At 45.9% G+C, this 13,255-nt stretch overlaps 1 protein-coding gene across 10 annotated transcripts in view; it reads left to right on the forward strand.

Moving 5' to 3' along the window:
• Positions 1–13,255, forward strand: part of galnt1 (UDP-N-acetyl-alpha-D-galactosamine:polypeptide N-acetylgalactosaminyltransferase 1) — a 120,115-nt gene that overhangs the window by 7,952 nt on the left and 98,908 nt on the right. For 2 of the 10 annotated variants that reach the window (XM_069913550.1, XM_069913547.1), the window contains exons 1-2: positions 7,711–8,037; positions 10,492–10,548. The exons of 2 other annotated variants lie outside the window; for them this stretch is intronic. The gene's annotated coding sequence lies outside the window, so the exon portion shown is untranslated. Of the gene's footprint in view, positions 1–7,710; positions 8,038–8,105; positions 8,170–10,491; positions 10,549–13,255 lie in introns of those variants that run through there. 6 more of the 10 variants (XM_069913555.1, XM_069913552.1, XM_069913556.1 and 3 more) reach the window with 4 other exon arrangements.

Consider the following 13,255-nt stretch of genomic DNA (forward strand, 5'->3'; position numbering starts at 1 on the left):
TACTTTTTGATTTACAACTTTCTCATAAAGGTTCAATATCTCTCATTCATATCAATTTGCTTGATTTGAGAATAACCTTGTTAATTAAGATCAAGAGAGATGGGAACAGGATTTAAATCTTTCATTCTCTTTGAGGTTTGGGACTCTATTTGTCCTCTGATTAATTCTATCTCCCTTATGCACAACATTGCTAATAGCAATTTAAAGTGGTCCATAGAGTACATATGTCTAAAGTTAAATTTATCTCATTTTTATTCTGATATACTTCCTCTGACAAATGTAAAATTGCTGAGCCTTCTTTGATTCACATGGTTAGAAAAATTTTGTAAAGAATCTTTTCAAACATTATCAGTGATTCTTAATGTTAAATTCATTCAATTTAATTTTTAAAAATCATAGTTAAAGATTCTTTTATTATAATGTTATAATAAAAATATAATGTGGTGGCTCACCACTCGGCAGGCGAACCAGCCAAGTGGCGAGGCAGCCGGCCAAAATGGCGCGGTTGGGGGTTTTTCCTTCCTCCCAGCATGGGGCTCAGAAGCTGGCACTGGGGGACCATGTGACACCCAGGTGACGTCAGCGCCCTCCAGCACGGTTCTCAGCCAGGTCCGGGCTGGGAGTATAAGTACAGCCCAGCAGCCTGCAATAAACCAGTCTGCTCACTGAGCTCAACCCGTCTGGTTGTGTGTGTTCCTTCAGGAGCAGAGTAGCTTCTGCTACAATTGGTGACCCCGACTGGTTCAAATGTCTATGAACCCATCATGAGCAAGCCTGGGATCAGAACTATAGCCGTGAAACTGTCTGAATTCTGGGTTCGGGAGCCGGAGACCTGGTTCGGCCACGCGGAGGCTCAGTTTCACCTCTGCCAGATTTCGTCTGACACGACCAAATTCTATCATGTGGTCGCTGCCCTGGACCAGGCCACCGCCAAATGCGTGCTGCACCTTGTTCAGCACCCACCCACTGAAGACATATACGAGACCATTAAGTGAGTGCTTACTGGATCCCTCGGACTATCCAGGCTCCAGCGTTCAGCTCGGATGCTGCACCTCGACGCCCTGGGGAACAGGTCCCCGGTGGAGCTGATGGATGAGATGCTGATCACATCAACTGCCCACTCTTTGAGTGCATTTTCCTCGAGCATATGCCCGGGGAAATCTGGCCACTGCTGGTCCAGGAGAGCTTCACCTACCTGAGGAAGGTTGCCCAGAAGGCCCAAGAGCTATGGCTCCCACGATTCCCGGAGGGCTCAGCGATACAGCAGGTCACGAGGCACGGCATGACCACGCCAAGCCTGCGCCTAGTGCTGCGGTAGAGCATCTGGCTCTTGCAAGGTCCAACAAGAGCATTACCAAGGCCACAGCATCCGCTGCAAGCCTCTGCTTCTACCACCAGCGCTGGGGAGCCAAGGCTCGGAAGTGTCGTCAACCCTGATCATTCCAGGGAAACGACCAGGCCGGCCGCTGTTAATGGCTGTGGTGGCTGGCCAAGTACACAGCCTCCTCGACCTGCTGGACTCAATCAGCGGTCGGCAGTTCCTCGTTGACACTGGAGCCCAGATCAGCGTCATCCCGGCCACGGCCGCCGAGTCCAGGAACCGACCTCGTGGACCACCCCTCTGTGTGGCCAACGCAACAGAAATCTAGACGTATGGAGACAAGACAGTCCACTTCCAGATCGGCCAACGAAATTTCGCATGAACGTTCACCGTCTCATCCCTCCCGATCACCATCCTGGGTACAGACTTCCTCCTCGCACATAGGCTTCTGGTGGACATTCGAGGTAGGCGCCTGCTGGACACCTGTACCTTCCAGGCCATTCGCCTCAACGCCTGCTGCTCAGAGCAACCCCAGATGGCCACGATCAGCACGCCCAGAGACTAGTTCCAGCGAATCCTGGATGAGTTCCCGACACTCCTCAAGCCACAGTTCTCCGCTGCCTCGCCGCGCCACAGCGTGTTCCACCACATGCCCACCAATGGCCCACCGGTTCACATCAAGGCATGCCGGCTCCTGCCTGACAAGCTCCAAGTGGTGAAGGAGGAGTTTTCACACCTATTGGAACTAGGGATCATTCTGCGGTCTGACGTCTGTGGTCCTTGCCGCTCCACCTGGTCCCAAAAGCCTCTAGCGGCTGGCGTCCTTTCGGAGTCAATCAATGGCTCAATGAGGCAACAGTTCCTGACCTTTACCCCATCCCTCACATCCAAGACTTTACGGCCAACCTGCACGGTACGAGGGTTTTCTCCAAGGTTGACCTGGTGCGTGGATATCACCAGATCCCGGTGCACCCTGAGGACATAACCAAGACGGCCATAATCACCCCCTTTGACTTGTTCGAATTCCTGCGCATGCAGTTCGGGCTCAAGAATGCTGCTCAGACTTTCGAGCACCTCATGGATTCTGTGGGCGGGGACTTGGATTTCATCTTTTTATTTGGACGACATCTTTGTCGCCAGCAAGGACCAGGCGCAACACAAGGCCCACCTATGCGCCCTTTTCTCCCAGCTGGCCGACTTCAGCCTTACCATCAACCCGGTCAAGTGCCAGTTCGGGAAAGAGTCCATGCAGTTCCTGGGCCATACCATCACGGCCGAAGGAGCCACGCCCGCCGCTGCGAAGGTTGCCACTATCAGGGAGTTCCCATGCCCGGACAGCCTCAAGGGGCTGCAGGAGTTCGCGGGTATAGTAAACTTTTACAACCGCTTCATCCCGGGAGCTGCGCGCATCATGCAGCTGCTATTCGCCCTCATCCCAGCCAAGCACAAAATGCTCGAATGGAACCTAAAAGCCTGCACCGCATTCGAGGCCACCAAGGATGCCCTCATGAAGGCCACCATTCTCGCCCACCCGCACACCAACCTGCATATGGCACGCTCTGTCGATGCCTCTGCCTCAGCCATCGGTGCCATCCTGGAGCAGCAGGTGAATGGACATTGGAAGCCGCTGGCATTCTTCACCGTCGGCTCTGCCCACCAGAATGCAGGTATAGTGGCTTCGACCCCGAATTACTGGGCACGTACCTGGCGGTGCGGCATTTCCGCTATTTTTTGGAGGGGAGCACTTTTACCAATTTCACCAACTATAAACCCTTCACCCAGATGCTCACGATGGCAAAGGATCCCTGGTGGGCCCGCCAACAGCGTGTTGGAATTTACCACCGACATTCAGCACAAGGCAGGGAAGGACAATGTGGTTGCCGATGCACTCTCGCAACCAGCCATCTGTGCGCTGACGCCCGGCCTCTACTTCGACCGGCTCACCTGGGACCAGAAGTCTGATGAAGAGACAAAACCGCCATCATGGGCCTGTGGTTCCGAGACCTCCCAACTCCGAGCGGCAAAGGCACCATCCTGTGCAATATCTCCATGGGCATCCCGCGACCTGTGGTTCCCTAGCAGAGGCGCAGGCAGGTCCTCCGTCACATCCACGCTCTTTCACATCCGCTCATCAGGTCCACGGTCTGGATGGTGGCAGAGCGGCTCGTATGGCATGAGCTGCGGAAGCGGGCTGGGCAGAACATCCATCCATTGCCAGATGTCCAAGGTGCACAGGCACACCAGGGTGCCCGTACAGGAGTTCGAGCACGCCCAGGAACGGTTCAGCCACATTCACGTGGACATCGTCGGGACCTTACCTGTTTCCCAGGGCAACTGTTAGTTGTTTACGATGGTGGACCGCACTACTCGCTGGCCTGAAGTGATCCGGATGCCAGACGCCTCCACCGACTCCTGCTCCCGAGCCCTGTTGCATGGTTGGGTTGCCCGGTTCGGCGTCCTAGGTCACCTCACCAGCGATCAGGGCACCCAGTTCACATCTGCACTCTGGGCAAAGCTCGCCAACTGGTTGGGGATCCAGCTACACCACACCATGGCCTACCACCCGCAGGCCAATGGACTGGTCGAACGTCTGCCACCTTAAGACGGCACTCATGGCCCGCCTCACCAGTCCGACTGGGTGGACGAACTGCCTTGCGTGCTCCTGGGATCCGCTCTACTCCCAAGGAAGACCTGCAGGCGTCATCAGCTGAGCTGGTCTACGGTGTGCCGCTGGCACTACCTGGTGAGTTCATCAATGCGTCTCACAATTCCCAGCGGTCGCCGCACGAACTACTTCCTCACCTCAGGACACGCTTGGACTCGTTCGAACCCCCACCGCCGCCCAGGCATGGCACCCGCCTGTCTCACATTCCTGGCGAACTGCTTTCCACAGACTATGTTTTCGTTCGGCAGGGCCCGACCGCGGCACCTCTGGAGCCACCATATGAGGGGCCGTACAGCATTCCAGCTCTACGTTCACGCTGGACATTGGCGGCAGGCGGGAGCTGTTTACCATGGACAGGCTGAAGCCAGCACACCTCGATCCCACTGAGCCCGTGGTCACAGCCCAGCCCAAGAAGTGAGGCCGCCTGGCGAAAAAGGACATTGGCACCGGTTCTGGGGGGGGCTGTGTGGCGGCTCACCACTAGGCAGGCGAACCGGCCCCGCTTGTAAGCCATGCGGTGGGGCAGCCAGCCAAAATGGTACAGTCGGGGGTTTTTCCCTTCCTCCCAGCATGGGGCTCAGAAGCCTGCGCTGGGGAACCACGTGACGCCTAGGTGGCATCAGCGCCGTCCAGCGCGGTTCTCAGCCAGGTCCAGACTGGGAGTATAAGTGCAGCCCAGCAGCCTGTAATAAACCAGTCTGCTCACTGAGCTCAACCCGTCTGGTTGTGTGTGTTATTGCAGGAGCAGAGGAGCTGCCACTACAATAAGACATTAAATTTGTCTTCCTTTGTCTGCTGTAACGACACACAAAGAGATGTCACCAGCATTGGTTCTGTCTGGATGAAAACACTGTTGTATAGCTCATTTTGGAGCCTGATGATTACTGGAAATCTTTGAGTCTGTTGTCAAATTTATTATCATCTGATTCCGCAAGTACAACCCAATCAAACAGCATTCTCCAGTCCTTGGTGCAAACATGCTGTCACACAACTAGACATTGCATACAGACAGGCAAACAATACATATGCAGGACAAATATTCATATATGCAAATAAATTGATTTGTAAATGTGAGAGTCTTAAATTGAAATGTGAACATTTCCTTTGGTTGTTCTCTCTGTCTGTGGGAAGAAACTGTTTCTCAGTCTGGTGATGCTGGCTCTGATACTCCTGTATCTCTTTCATGACATAAGCAGGGTGGAAGGAGTCCTCAGTGATTTTTGCATGCCCTCTTCAGACAATGCTCCCAGTAGGTCACATCGATGGGGGAGGGTGACTCCATTGATTCTCTCTGCCTCTCTTGTGGTCCTGTGCATTGACCGCCAATCCATTTCTCTGCGGTAACTATACCACATTGTGATACAGTGGACCAGAGTGCTCTCTATAGAGCTCCTGTAGAAGAATAAGGTTGACATAATGATCACATGTTTCTCTCTTCTCAGGAAGTTCAGCCGCAGTTGCAGCACCTGACAAGTGGGAAGATGTGTGTCCATGATGGGTCACTAGTTAAGTAGACTCCAAGGAACATCTGTTGCTTCATGCTTTCGCACTCTTGAGCTTTCTCCCCAATAAGGGCAGAGAGAGAGAGAGAGTGTGTCTGGATATGATGGGTCTTTCAGTATATGGATGACTTTCCTTGGCAGCAGGAGATGTGGGTGGAGTGAGTGGAGGGGAGGGAAATTTTTGTGTTCTGAGCTGCAATCACTATCTTCTGCAGCTTCCAATCTTGAGCAGAACAACTCCATTACCATAATGTGCTGCATCCAGCAAGAGTGCTTTCAGTGGTGTTGAGGGACAACTGAACCTTCTGAATCTTATTAAAAATCAGAGGCAGGGATGGAAAAAAGTGAGCCGAGATGCCAAACTATTGGAGCAACACCCTTGGTGGGTCAAGCAGTGTTAGTTGGTAACTAATAATTGTCATTGGTTTGGACAGGAACCCTTCAAGTGTAGAGGAGAGATAGCTGGTGTAATGAGGATAGGGTGGGAGTGGCTAGACAGGGACCAGTGGAGGATTAGTGAACCAGAAAGAGGTGAAGCATGGTGGACAAAGACAGTTGACTGACCAATACCAGAAAGGGAAAGAGTGATGAGAAATATGGGCCAGGTGAAGGAAATCGAGTCATACAGGGTGGTATTTGAAAAGAGAATCTTCCCTATGCACTTGGTCCTAATGAAGGGTTTGGCCTCAAACAATGACAATTCTTTTTCTTTCACTGATGCCACTTGACCTGCTGATTTCCTCCAGTGAATTGTGTGTTGCTCCAGATTTCAGCATTGACAGACTCTTTGCATCTCTTAAAACAATTGGTAAATCTGAACAATAGGATTGTGGATTTTTAGAGCTTTACTGCACATTATAAGTTGAACATAGAACCATAGAAATCTAGACCTTTTGCCCATGGGGTTGTGCTTATCTAATAACTTATTCTAACAATTGCTTAGAATTTCCCCACCTCATAACCCTCCTATTGGAATGTTACCTCTCTTGTCATGGCCAATATTTGTCTTTAGAATCAAAAATTGATGCTGCTGTGGGAGCTTGTTGAATGAAAGTTAGTTGCCACATCTCAAGTTATACAATAAATGAAAGATAGTTGCTACATGTCTTAAATTGTAACACTATTTATGCAAAGTACCTCAGGATCTCCTGGTTCATAGCTGCTAACAAGGTAAGCCCCTTTCAAGTGGCCGCGAAGCCTGACTGTAAAGCTGCACAGAATATTCCCGTGTGGCTGTCGGGTAGCCATCTGAAACTGGAAAAGCCGGCCAGGAGGGTTACTTACCTATCTCTGCTCCGAGAGGTATAACGAGCCTGCTCGGAGTATCGATTGTGGTAGCTGAAAGCGGCCCGGGCTGACAGGGGGCGGACTGATGACGTCATGGTGACGTCGTGAGCCATCGACTCCTGAGACAAGGAAGCCAGACTCCTTAATCTTTTTTCACACCCTCTCCTGCTGCCGGTCCCCCGCGCCCCCCGCCCGTTGTGATGTTCAGACGTCCCTAGACCCTGAGCCATGTGAAGTCCTTGAAAGGGAACGCATTTTGCCGAAATTCAGAACCGAGTCACGTGCACGAATAATTTTACTATCAGCCCTGATTTTCCAGAATTAAAAGCCAGTTAATTGATTGATTTTTTAAAAAATTCACAATTAAGTAGAAAACAGTAACATTGGAGGATACAGTTACAATATGATCTTAATTACATCTAATTTTACTCAGAAATAAGAAATAGTATTGTTGTTCACGTCACAGAACATGAACATTTCTCAACCAAACAAATTGATTTAGTTGTCAGTAAGTTACAAAAAGACCAATACATAAGGTCGATGCCTAACTGTTTCATTTCGTACATCCAAATTGTATATACTGTTGTGTGTATATGACAAGTATGAAGCCATGGTAAAACAGTGAAAGTTGGGTAGGCGAGGGAGACCGGCAATGGGAGTCGGGCAGGTGAGGGTGGGTGGGGAGACTGGCAGCGAGAGTCGGGCGGACGAGGAGGGGGGAGGAGACCGGCAGTGGGAGTCGGGTTGGGGGATGGAAGTGGCAGCAGGAGTCAGGCGGGCAAGGGGGTGGGGGAGACCGGCAGCGGGAGTCGGGCCGGCAAGGGTGGTGGGGGAGACTGGCAGCGGGAGTCAAGTCATGCCCGAGTTGTTTGTCAGGTATGTCTTGACGCGCTGCTATGACGTGAGGTCAGCGTGGGCGGGACTAGGCACCTGTCCGGAGTAGCTGGATTTCGCTGCTAGGCAGCTAGCAGTCAGCTGGCTCGTTTAGGTGCCACAAAGCCATCCATTTCGTGGCACCTGAACGTGCCAGCAGGACTCTGCTAGCCGCGTGTGTAGGCGGGTAATCTTCAGTGGAACATCTGAAAGCAGCTGTAGGGAAACACAACTTACAGACAGGATTGTGCCTTGATTTGAATGGCAGAGCAATTTGTTACTTGCTCTTTGGATTTAAAAAAAAATTTTGTATTTCAGCTGGGACTGTTTGTTGTATGTCTGAAGATAAGTAGATCTTTGGTCAAGGGTCAACTTATCACTTGCTGAATGTAATACAACATGTGATATTTTGAGAAATTTTTATTGGTGATTTTAAAAAAAGTAATTTGTTTTTCAGGGTGACCAATGTATCCTTTCACCTACCTTAACTGAAAAAAAATCTTGGTATTTTATTCAATGGTGTGAGTTCTTTGTTAAAGTCAAACTTGTGATTATATTAATATACTGACCAGTATTTCCTACTTTTTAAAAAAAAGCCACCCATGAGATGGGTTTCTGTTACTGTTTTATATTTTGCATCTTTTTGGTTTTGTTGGTTCATCTATATTTGTTGATTAAAATGGCCCGTGTTATTCTGGGTAACAAAAACTTGAGGTTCAAAATAAAATGAGTTTTCACGGAATTTGTGGGGCCACACAAATGATATAAAATTCTATTTATTTTTCAACTGGGCTTTTTTTTTTGACACATATGCATTTGATGTCTTTACATAATGAAAAATCATAACACTGACCACCCCCTGCCCATAACTTAGGATGGCCCGTAGTTAATTATATTGGTTAATTATTTCAATAAAATTAAGTTCTTGTTTGGCCCATAGGAAAACAAAGTTTGTGTCACATTAGATAATCACGTAATTTGGTCTAATATTGCTCTTATTTTAAACCAAATGGTTCACTAACCTGCATTTTACTTGTTCCTGACTGAAATTTGCAAATTTCTAATCTTTATTATATCAACTGCCTGCTTCCACTTTCAAGTATCTGTCTTTGGGTTTATTCATCCCTACCTTTATCACCTCCAGACTCCACTATTCCATTCTCCGAGCTGATTTCCTGCCTTTCGTCATTCTGATGATGCCACTAACCTGTCATTTACACCAAACCATCACAGTGGTTTCCTGCCTGTAAGCAACTCAATTAAAAAAAAATTTCTATCCTTATTTAACCATGATCTTGCCATAACTTTTTTTTCTCTCTTGTATGTTGCTTGTGTATCTCTGAATTTCACCTTTGGTGGCTGTACTTTTGGTTTCCCACGTCCCATTCATACATCCATCTTTCTACTTTATTTCTTTTCTTTGGCTTGGCTTCACGGACGAAGATTTATGGAGGGGGTAAATGTCCACGTCAGCTGCAGGCTCGTTTGTGGCTGACAAGTCTGATGCGGGACAGGCAGACACGTTTGCAGCGGTGGCAGGGGAAAATTTGTCACTACTTTAAACCTAATTCCTTTGTCTGGGTGCTTGGCTGCCTATATTTGTATCTGTTTGAGGTTAAATCTATCTAAAGGTGCTTTTCTCCAGTGACTTGAGATACTACTGTGATGTTTAAAATGTTAGAGAATGCAAGTTGTCATTTTGAGGACTGCACCTCTGAAGGTACTGTTCGTATTTTAGCCCTGATCAATTCTATCACTGTTCCATTACCAACCAAACTATTTTGTATAAGTATTTAAAAAGAGACATTCCATCTAATTAGAATTTCTTGTGTTCATGCTGGAATTCTTGTCACTACAGAGATGACAAAATAAGTTCAAGATTCAGTGGCTGAGACTTGGAAATGGAGCCAGGAGCAGAAGATATAAGGATGAAATAGTGTGAGAATTTTGAGGTGGCCAAAAGGATGGAAGTTAAAAAAAAACAGCTCACAGAAGTTCTACTGGAGAACTCTATTATAGCTGACTCAGGAGAATGGTTGATTCCAAGATATTTTGGACTGTTCCTTCATAGAAAATATGCATATAAAGGACATCCTCTAAGATGCAGCAGTGCCTCCACTTCCTTAGTTGTTAAGAGCGACAAGGCTACCAGCCCCCACTTTAGCAAATTTTTACTGAAGCACAATTGAAAGTGTCCTGTCTCGCTGCATGATTGTATGGTATGCTAGCTGCAAAGCATCAGACTGGAAGTTAAGACAGAAGATTGGCAAAACGGCCAAGAAGATCACTGGGACCTCCCTTTACTGATGATATTTATCAGGAAGATTGGTTAAATAGGGCTCAAAGTATTCTAGAAGACCCTCTCCTTTCAGCACTCATTATTTTTGACCCACCACCATCAAGAAGGAGGTATAAAAACATCAAAATCAAGACTGCCAGGTTGGGAGAAATTGATGAATAGTATCCTGCAACTGAGTAAATCAACCCAAAATATTTATTATTTTAAATTGTATCTTGATGTATGAATATGGTTTATTGTGTACCAAGTATTGTGTGTGCTCTATGGTCCTGAGAAATGCTGTTTTGTTGGGTTGTACAGACAGATGATAATAAACAAAATAATACTCTAGATCGAGAATGATGCAATTCTTTCACATTTCTGCCATACAAATCACATATTTATCAGATACATGGGTGATTGATGTGAAATAACATGGAAATAGTCATCATTATCATTTGCACTGAGAGAAAAAATAATTGATGAACGTCATCCTTTGCTTGGAAGTGTTGATCTAATGTCAAATGTTGATAAATCACTAAAGAAGGTTTGTTGTTGCACTTAGGTGAAAAAAGCATGTTGAAAATTGAAGTAATTCAAAACTCATGAGATAGGAAATAAGGTATGAAACAGACAAGAAATGTTCTTTGCATAAAACGGCATTAACTTGAAAATGACTGTCTTCTCACTGCCGGGTTAGGGGGAGAGGTGGTGTAGAAAATTCAAATGATTTCCCTTTTAGTTGTGTGTGTATATTTTTATTCAGGCACCTGCTTGCATTTTGCTCATCCCTGAAGGGCTCAGGCCTGAATTGTTGGTTTTATATCTTCGGCTCTTCTTGATGCTGCAAGAGTGGTTGAGTTCTTCCAGCATTTCTGCTTTCACTACAATCACAGGGTCTGCAGAATTTTGTATTTCACTTGAAATGACTTGTATTCTGTTATACATGGCCCAGGTTACATTTTTGGCAATGCTTCAGACATGCCCTTCTGTACTTATCATTTAATTTGTTGATCCCTGATGAAAGATCATCAATCTGAAACATTAACAATTTTTCTCTCTGAAATGATCCTGTAGGTCTGAGTATTTTTAGCACATTTCTTTTCAGATTTTCAGTATCTGTAATATTTTGTTTCTTTTTAATCCTTGAACTGACTTTTTGAGGTAGAGTGGAGGAGTTTTTGAGCTGTGAGGCTACACATAATAGAAGACTGCGTTTTGCCAATGCAGCTGACTTGCAGAATCTCAAACTTGCCTAATTTTTGAATGAATAAATACTCTTGATTTTTTCCCCCCCCATTTAGCATAATGGTAGTGTCACACAGCACGATGGAAAAATAATGTGATGTAGAAAGACTGGACAGGTATATGGATGAGAAGAAGATGGAGGGTTATGGGCATTGTGCAGGGAGGTGGGACTAGAAAGGGGTGTTTGGTTCGGTGCGGACTAGAAGGGCCTAATGGCCTGTTTCCGTGCTGTAATTGTTATGTTATGTTATGTTATGAGAAGTAGTGTTTGTTTTCCAGTGAGCAGTGAATATTAAGAGGATGTTTGTTGGAGATGATCAAAATCAGAAATGGTTTTGATGGGGAAAGGTGAAATGTTTCCATCTTGTTATGAGCCCAAAGGACTCAAAAACCAGCAGCCCCCAGAAATTCACGAAGATCATGGCTACTTAAACAAAACTGGTTTTATTTTCTTAATGCATATAATAAGATCAATACTTTACTATGGACTTAACCTAAATGAAGCCCCCCTCTAAATTCTAAGTTCAGGTGAATGTAATGTTTATGTGTTCAGGAAAGTTATTTTTCACTGTCCAATCATTCACTTTTCACTTCAGGTTTACCCAGAACTGAACATGTATTATATTTACCAGGCTCTGGTGCTTTAACTTAAGTTGTTACCGCTCAAGAAGGTCTTTGTTGGTTTCACAGAGATGTTCGTTGGACACACAAACTGATCTCCTTCATTCAGCAACTGAAGGGTCTTACTAAAGAAACTTGCCCCCTCTTGAGTTTTTCCAAAAGATAACCTCTTTCTCCAGGTTATCACAAGGAGTTCTTATTTTTCCCCTATTCCAGGAGAAACATAATAACCAGCCACAACCTGTGCAATTGACTACAGAGATTTAAAATAGGCTGAAAACTCAAAACCCATCTTAAAATGGGGTCTTGCAGCAGATCTGCCAACTTGCAGCCTTCATCAGAAACTGCTGGAGAATAATCTTCCAAACAATGTATGTTTTCTCTCTGTTTGCAAAACCACACAGCCCCTCTTAGGACAACAAACTTCAACCAGAAATTTGAAACTCTGGTAGCAGTTTAGCAGCCAAAATATTTCTTAGTTCTTGGGCCTGGACACTGTTCAAACCTGCAAGTCCATTGACACCTACTTGTGAAACTCTCACAAGCATTTCCCAGTGTCTTTGCAAAGCCAAATGCCGACATGAAGTCTACTCTTGCTCAGCTCTTGCATGACAATTGTTTGTTTGTGAAATGTGACCTGATAACTAAACCTCACAATCTTAACTTTTTAAGAAATATTTTATCATAATTTTGTTAACTTATTTCATAACAATTCATTTCATTTTCTGCAAGGAGGTTGATGACCAATGATGTTTCACAGGGATCTGTTTTGGGACCCCTACTCTTTGTGATTTTTATAAATGACCTGGATGAGGAAGTGAAAGGGTGGGTTAATAAGTTTGTGGCTGACATTAAAGTGGGTGGTGTTGTGGATAGTCTTGAGGGTTGCCAAAGGCACATTGATAGGATACAAAATTGGGCTGAGAAGTGGCATGTGAAGTTTAACCCAGAAAAGTATTAAGTGGTTCATTTCAGTTGGTCAAATTTGAAGACAGAATACAATGTCAATGGGACCACTAAGCCATGTGGATGAACTGAGAGATTTTGATGTTAATGTTCATGGGGCACTCAAAGCTACCGAACAGGTTGTTGATCTTGTTAAGATGGCTTATGGTGTTTTGGTCTTTGTGATGGATTATATTATATTTTATATTATGTATAGATATGTTTTTGGAGGAGATAGATTGTGGGGGTAGTGTAGGTCACAAACAAATACTAACGCTTCACAAAACATCTCATTTAAAATGCAAGAGCTTTGCTCAAACCAGACACTCCGGGCCCAGGGCCTTTGTAGGGACAATCAAAACTGCTTTGCTAGATGTTTTCACAAGGAGGTGCAAATAGAAGAACCTGAGCTGAAGAGACTTCACAAGTGGGTATTAATTGGACATGCTGTGGAGTAATGGATCATTGTTTTGAAAGCAACAGATGAACAGACTTAGAAGTTTTGGGTCGGGTGC

This window comes from Narcine bancroftii, chromosome 1 (assembly GCF_036971445.1).
Source record: "Narcine bancroftii isolate sNarBan1 chromosome 1, sNarBan1.hap1, whole genome shotgun sequence".
NCBI classification, from domain to species: Eukaryota; Metazoa; Chordata; class Chondrichthyes; order Torpediniformes; family Narcinidae; genus Narcine; species Narcine bancroftii.